This window comes from Coturnix japonica, chromosome 4 (genome assembly GCF_001577835.2).
Source record: "Coturnix japonica isolate 7356 chromosome 4, Coturnix japonica 2.1, whole genome shotgun sequence".
NCBI lineage: Eukaryota > Metazoa > Chordata > Aves > Galliformes > Phasianidae > Coturnix > Coturnix japonica.
This window is the reverse complement of record NC_029519.1, coordinates 24,807,030-24,814,535: the sequence shown is the minus strand read 5'-3', so window position 1 is coordinate 24,814,535 and position 7,506 is coordinate 24,807,030. Positions and strand designations below refer to the sequence as shown.

Genomic DNA, 7,506 nt, shown 5'->3' with positions numbered 1-7,506 from the left:
TTTAGTACATTGCAAGCTAGGTAGGAGATACTGTAGAATAGAAAACCAACATTCTTTTCTGCCTCTCTCCCTACAGAGGAAGTTAAAAAAAATCCTTCATTTATAACATTAAAGTAGGGTCATTTACCAAGTATTCCTTTGAGGTTTTTTAATGATTTTTATTTATTTATTTATTTATTTATTTTAAGAGCAAAGTAAAATATAATCGTTGTCAGCCAGACAATTACAATTTTACAAATATATGTGTTTTTTTCAAAATACTTCAGAGACAGTATAACCTTAAATATTTTCATTATATGAAAGATTCATATATTTAATCTCAATGTTGCTTGACTACTTTCAATAGTGTTGTTTCAGATATGTTTTTGATTAATTTAATATTAATGAATGTGATATTTTGCTGTTCAAATTCATGTGTTTCATATGCTTATTTTATATGCTTAAAAAGTATGGCATTTACAAATCATTAACAAATTATAGAAAACACATATGAAATGTTCTGATGTTATTGTAGTGCTGTGCTACATTCCATGCGCTTCCACACTTCAAAATGTTCATTTTTGAACACTATTATACTTCACTACTTTTTAGTGCTGAATTACATTCTACTCCTTCCACCCTCCAAAATGTTCATTTTTGAACGCTAATATACTTCACTACTTTTTCTTTCATTTAATATTATATCGATCTGGAGAACAGTAATTCCAGTCTGGCTATTTTATGTTTTCTTTTCTTCAGTTCTTGACTGTTAAGGGAAGATCACGCTAGATGCGTCATAGTCATGGTGATGGGCAGTGGTCATGGCACTGAGAGCTGTTGGAGATCAAGAAGCTTTTGGACAATGCTTTCAGAAATAAGGTTTGAGTTTTGAGTAGTTTTGTTCACCCGAGAGTTGGACTCAATGATCCTTGTGGGTCCCTGAGACACTCATTGCTAGGACATGGTTCTGTGTAATTTACAAAACACAAAAAAGGGCACAGATTGACTATAAGTGACATGTATGAAGTGGTATTTTTTTGTTTTGTCTTTCCAGCAGGATTCAGCACAAATTTGAAGGTAGTGATTTAATAAAATTATTTAGAAGACATTGCTGAAGAAAAGGAGGATATTTCAATACTGTTTTAAATCACACTCGACACAATAAATTAATGGAACTCTAGAGAAAAAAAAAAAAGAGGAGTTCATGATAAGGCGTGACTGAAAATAGTATATCTGCTTAAAAATTCTGTAACTAAATACAGTGACTTGTTTGTTCTAGCAGAATTTATCAACATGTCTGTAATAATAAATACAAGCGGGTTGGTAGATGATGTCTGCTTGTACCCAGGTGAGCATAGAATCTCTTTCTCATTTTGGATGAGTGATTTAATCAATCAATTTTACAATCCACTTACATAAAATTTCCTCTCAGTGCATGAGACTTAATTTTATTTTTGATATTATCATCTCTAAATCAATAATAACACAATTGGAAAGAAAAAAAGGAAGTGTATTATTTCTTGTAGAGAGGAACTATGTCCTACAGAACAAGTTTTTGTTTGATGCAGTATTCCCCAGATACAAAATAAATTTTTTAAAAGTGCATTCCCACTCTTTGAACATTAATATACTTACTTCCAACCCAACTGGTAGTTGATACGGTCTGTTGACAAACTTGTAACCCATAAGACTGACATGAATAATCATGTTAATGGTACAAACTGTAATAAATTTAATCCTTCGTTGATTATAATTGCAAGATTTAGAACATTTTCCTAATAGGTTTTTCAAATAATCACTGACATCAAGAATGTAGTGTTATTTTTAGATCTCTTGTACCAACCTGTTCTTAGTAAGGATTAGCTGATGTCTGTTCCAGAAGATGTCCTCAGATTTCTCTAAGGTGTCTGATTAGGCATGTGTTAATTAGACAGTTTCTAGTTCCATTTCTCATAATGCCCAATTGAGCATATATTTCAAGGTCTATCCCTCTGCATATGTGTTTCTGTAAAAAAGGATGAGTTTTGTTTGTTTGTTTTTTTGTTCTTTTTAACTTTAAAGAAAAGAACAGTGATATTTAAGTAAAAGGATAATGTCTTGTTCCCCTTTCTTGTTCCTGCTTTATCAGCGTGTCACTTTCCTGTGACACTGCTTCTGGAGTACAAAAATACTACACTGTTTTGATAACATAAATCAAGATGCTCTTGGAAGAAAGTGAGGATGATTACGAGTTTGTTGTACTTCATTAAGCTAGAACATTTATTCTGTCACCTTATTAAACTATTTGTTCATTTAAAGTTTTTTCATATTTGAACTTCTTTTCCTCACTAAAAATCTCACAAGTTTTTACCTTGCTTCTGTATAATATTTTTTTGCAGTAAAGAATGTAACATAATTTTAGTAATTTTGAATGCTTCTGTCATTTTTTTAATTTTTATTCTAAATTATTACAGCTATAATCTCCTTGTATCATGAAAACAGTATGGTCTCTTAACCTGGAAATTAATGATTAAGAATAATTGAAAGATTTATTTGTTCTGTTTTCTTTTTCAAGACCAGGTGTCTAGTGGCCCTAAATATTTTCTTGCAGTATTAAGGCATTGCAGCTTGGAATCGTGCCCTTATTGCATACTAATTACATGTTTTTTTTGCTGCATGGAATATAACCATGGAAAATATTATGTGGGAAGATGACTCACATGATGCACAATTAAATATCCACATAATAATTATATAGCATCACTAACTTAATATGAGTGTGAGGTAGCACTGAGATATAAATGATTTTTATATTACTTTCATGCCTCAGAGCAAACTCTTCCACATCAAAATATCTGCAAGTGTTACTGCTTCCCTTACTGAGTGACAGCATGTATTTTCCACTGTTCCTCAAGCCTTGAAAGTTCTTTTTATTTATGGAAATTATTAGCTGATAAAAACTGTCCTGAATAGAAGAAGAGAAAACAAGAAGAATAAAATGAGGAGTAATCATTTTAAAATGTTACTTATTCATTAATGCTATAGATCTGATTTCCATTTTAGATGAAAGTCCAAAAAGCTAGAATAAGTGTTATGGTCAGGCAAAGCATTAATGCCAATTTTTTGTAGATCTGTTGATTCAGTGTGAAGCTGACAGCAGATGTTAACTACCTTTCTATGATGTATTGTACCTACTTGATTCATTGTGATGGAAGAGAATAGGTAACACAGCATCTAAAATGTACTGTGAACAAAGACCTTCAGGAAGCAAGCAGATTGCACAGATCTTAAGCCAAAACTGGGGAAAACCTTTGCCTGAATACAGCTCTCTGCCCTCTTCACCTTCCCTTGCCAGGAAAATATTGGCAACAATGCCAGCTCCTTCCCTAGCTTTCTGTGGTTTCAGGAAGATAGCTGTGCCATATGGATTGTGATATAATGATTGCAGACTCTGTCTGGGCGCTGGATGTTGCTCCATGAAAGATTAACATCTCCAAGATCTGTGTCTGGTACATAAATTATTCACGGAACTATGTCATATAATAGTATGACTAAGCTCACCTTACAGCGTGGACTCCAGCTCCTTCTTACATGAGAACTGTTGATAGTTACATACTGAGAAAGGGGAAAGGCTTAGCACATGATCATCTTTCCTCTCCATTAAGTTTATGCACTTTGGCTTCGCGTTATGATACACAGCATGGTGAAACAGGGGCTTCTAGAGAGAGGGCTGTTACTTTTGCGTAGCCCATGCTGCTGGTATGTTTAAATATGCTGACATGAGTTTCTGGAAGTTTGTATTACCTTTGAATTTGCTGCGAAAATTTTTAGATGAAACAATAATTTAACATTATTATAATTTTCATTCCTTTAAGCCATTCTTTTTATTTTGAACAAGTAAAATGATAACAAAGGCTTATCAAATTAGGTCTTAAGTAACAGTTATGAAGGAAGGATACTGCATTTTTGTTGGGTTTTTTTTTGTTTTTTTTTTAATCTGTGGTTCTGGAAAAAGAAGAAATGAAATATTTGGTTTCCTCAGCTGAGAGGTTATTGACTTAGAATGTGTTCTTCTCTGTTTCAAAAGGCAACTTTAGCATGTCAGCAGGTCATATTTGATGTCAGTTTCTACAAAAAAAAGCATGTCACTGGACATCACCCAAGTGCTTTCTGAAATGTTCTGTGATCCTACATCTATCTGTATGCACATATACATAGATGATATTTATACAAAGAAAAAGCAACAGTGAAGAAATGATGGTGCCCAAGTGTTTGGATTTTTGTGTGTGCAGTTAGTGCTGAGCTACCTCTGCTCTTTGATTTCTAGCACTTGCAGATATTTTGATGTGGAAGAGTTTGCTCTGAGGTATGCAAAAAAATATGAGTATTGCCAAACTACAAAACACAGTTTTCCTTCTGAACAGCAAACTGGGTGAAGTTCCCTGCTGTTCTGCCAAGCCTGAGGTTATCACCAGTAATCCCTCAGGGTTCATCTGCACTTCTGGTGATAAAGACAGTGATTTTGTTGCCTGCTGTTTATTTTGCTGTTTTATTCAACAATTAAAGGGAGGGGCTGTATGAGCTCTCTTTCAAATTATTTTTTGTTTTCTAGAGCTTTTCACTCATGTAAAGTACTGTAGGACATTTAAGATAATAAAGGTCATATAATTAGGAGGTCAGTCAGGAGGTACATATACATTGATGAAAATGCAAATCATTCTACATAAGCTTTGATTTTTTTAATCTTTTTGTTATATTTCTTATTTACCATTAGTAGTTCACTAATAAGAGCCAGCAATGCATTTACATGGTCATTTTCTGACAAAAAGGAAGAAAAACTTTGTAGTGCTGATGTTTGTTGTTTGACGATAGTAGTTTGATACATGCTTTTATTTGAAATAAAATTTGCTCTTAAAATTGTGATTGAAGAAAGATCATAGACATTTCGAACAAAAACTGACCTTCAATGCAGATGCACATCTCTTACAATTGCAAGGGGTATTATATACTGTTCATCCAAATTTATAACTGGTAAAATTAAATAAAAGACATGCTTACATTAAAGAAAACCAAATCAAAGCAAAAAGCATATAGACAAATATTTTCTGCTCATTTCGGCAGAAGGAATTCCATCTAGTAGGAGTTTATTGAAGTGGAGCAGGAAATAATTTGGTCAATGACATTTTACAGAAGTGTATAAACAAATGGTCTACAACTGACAGTTTCAAAGGGTGAAGTGCTGAACATATATACATATTTCATCCCAGAGCAGATTTCATTTTCTAAGTAAGACAAATTTATATTATTAACCAGCAAATATCTAATAATGTGAATGTTTGAAAAATTTATTCAGAATCCACATCTCAGGTTCTAAATGATTTGTCTGCATTTTTACCTGGCAAAAAGAGGTAAAGAAATTACAAATATTTATATAATTTCTAAGTAGAAAATAGTGTTCAATATTTTTTATCAGACATTTTAATACTCATTTTGTAACTCTCATCCATGATCATGTTATTGGAATTGCTTTAACAAGTTGGTTACAGAGGGTTAGATATCTAAAATGATAATATACAAGACTGACAATAAAATTGATTTTTAGTGGTTATTGTACACATTTCACTTCAGCATGAATATAATCACTGCTCACATGAGTTACAACTTTTGTCTTGACTCAAGAAGACAATAATGACTCTAATATCTTTCTATTTATGTACAGCCTCTTGTGGTTTTGCACCCAGTAGTTAAATTTTTTCAAGCTATCTCAATAGACTCAATTTTTAACTGCAATTTAAATATAACTTCATGAAAAAATTCTGTAGCTAACTGAATTGGGTTATACTAAATTCACATATGTCACAAAGAATAAACATTCAGTGAAACTGTCAAAGTGAAATTTTCTTTTGGATGCTGTTTCTCTTCTATACATTATGTTCATTCTTGATCATTTGTATCTTCTAGATACTTCTCTTGAAAACAAGAAATCAACTGTTCAGTGAGAATTGCCACATAAGTAGCACTGAAAATATTGGGATGTAAGTATAGCCTTAAGTAGAACAATGCACTTGCTTTTCTTAAATTAATTAATCTTCCATGCTGACATAGAATATTATAAAAATGAATCTATACCCATAATCATACAATAATCATATAGAGTTAAACTTATTAATTTGACTTTGTATCAGGAATGTACAACAAATATTTTCAAAAGCAAGAAATGAAGGAAGGAAGAGGATGGAGTTTCCTTGAGCTATACACTCGTATGTACAAATCAATTCTGTTAGTAATTGTGTTGCTTTCTTCTTTCTTAGAACTACTAATTAAGCTAATATTCAGAAAGCCTTGTTCAGTATTATTGTGTGAAAATTATTATAAGCATATATGGTGCTGTTTGTTTTTTATTTTTTTGACAGGAACAATATTCTACCTTCTCTGATGAGCACTCTACTACAGATCTTGACGAGGTTGATCCTGGAAGACCAGTCATCTAAAGCTTGATGCAAAGTGAAATATCTTTAGGAAGATATTGGCTGAGATAGCCTCATTCCTGGTGCCAAACACGCAATATGTGCACTGTTGTAGAAGGTAAAATGTTTAAAATCCTTGTAGAGAAGAAAATAAACTGTGGTTTCAAAATGACTGTAAGACTGTTAGATAAAAACAGATTTTATTTATTTCTTCATTTAAAGACAGTCTTTGAAATATATCCTCTGTGACTGTGTCAGACTCAACAAATTCTAGCCCTGAATTCAACCTTCAAGTTTATGAGGGTGTCTCTTTATATCTTGAAGAGAAATTCAGTTTAAAGAAACCTGTTTACTGATATGTTAGGTTCAGCTGCTCTGTGTGCTCAGACTTGTTAATCCTGTTTTGAAGTGTTTAACTCTCCTAATAAATTATGTAAGTCATCTAAAGCCGCTTGAGGATGTGGCTGTGTTACAGTAGCCAGATACGGGTAAAATATGTATTGCTGTATATACACTGTAGTGGTTGCTTTGCCTCTTTTTTTTTTTTTTTTTTTTTTTTTTTTTTGAGGCCATCATACCTGTCTATTATTTTACTATATACTCAATGTTTTTGCATGTTTGTTTTTGTTTGAATTATTGAATCTACTAAGAGGGATACTTCTTTACTCCTGGTTATCAATAGTTGCAAATGCCATAGGTTTTAGACTGGCATTCTACTTAGTTCAATAATGAACAAGAATTAATTAAAAAAAAAAAAATCACAGTGGTGTGATGGGTTAGTAAATGGAAAAGGAAAATGGTGACAATGCTAGAATGCCAACATACAAATGAATATTAATTTCCGTGACTAAATTTCTCCTCCTTAAACATTAAAAGAAAGGAATAGTGTACAGATGTAAGGCCAATTTAGCAATGGTTTGATTTAACCACTTGTAGCTATGTACTACTTCAAATCTATAATTTCATGATGGAAAAATTCACCAGCCTCATGGTATCTATGATATTAAATTTTATGATAAAAATAATCAACTTAAATGGCTTCTAACTCTATATGAGTGAACCATTTTCTTGAGGTCTGATT

General features: G+C 32.3%; 1 long non-coding RNA gene across 1 annotated transcript; it reads left to right on the top strand.

Moving 5' to 3' along the window:
* The first annotated feature begins 743 nt into the window (after positions 1–743).
* Positions 744–6,872, top strand: LOC107313092. Its single transcript, XR_001554799.2, has 3 exons — positions 744–858; positions 5,920–5,993; positions 6,372–6,872. It is a non-coding gene; the product is annotated as an uncharacterized LOC107313092 (long non-coding RNA).
* The last annotated feature ends 634 nt before the right edge of the window (positions 6,873–7,506 follow it).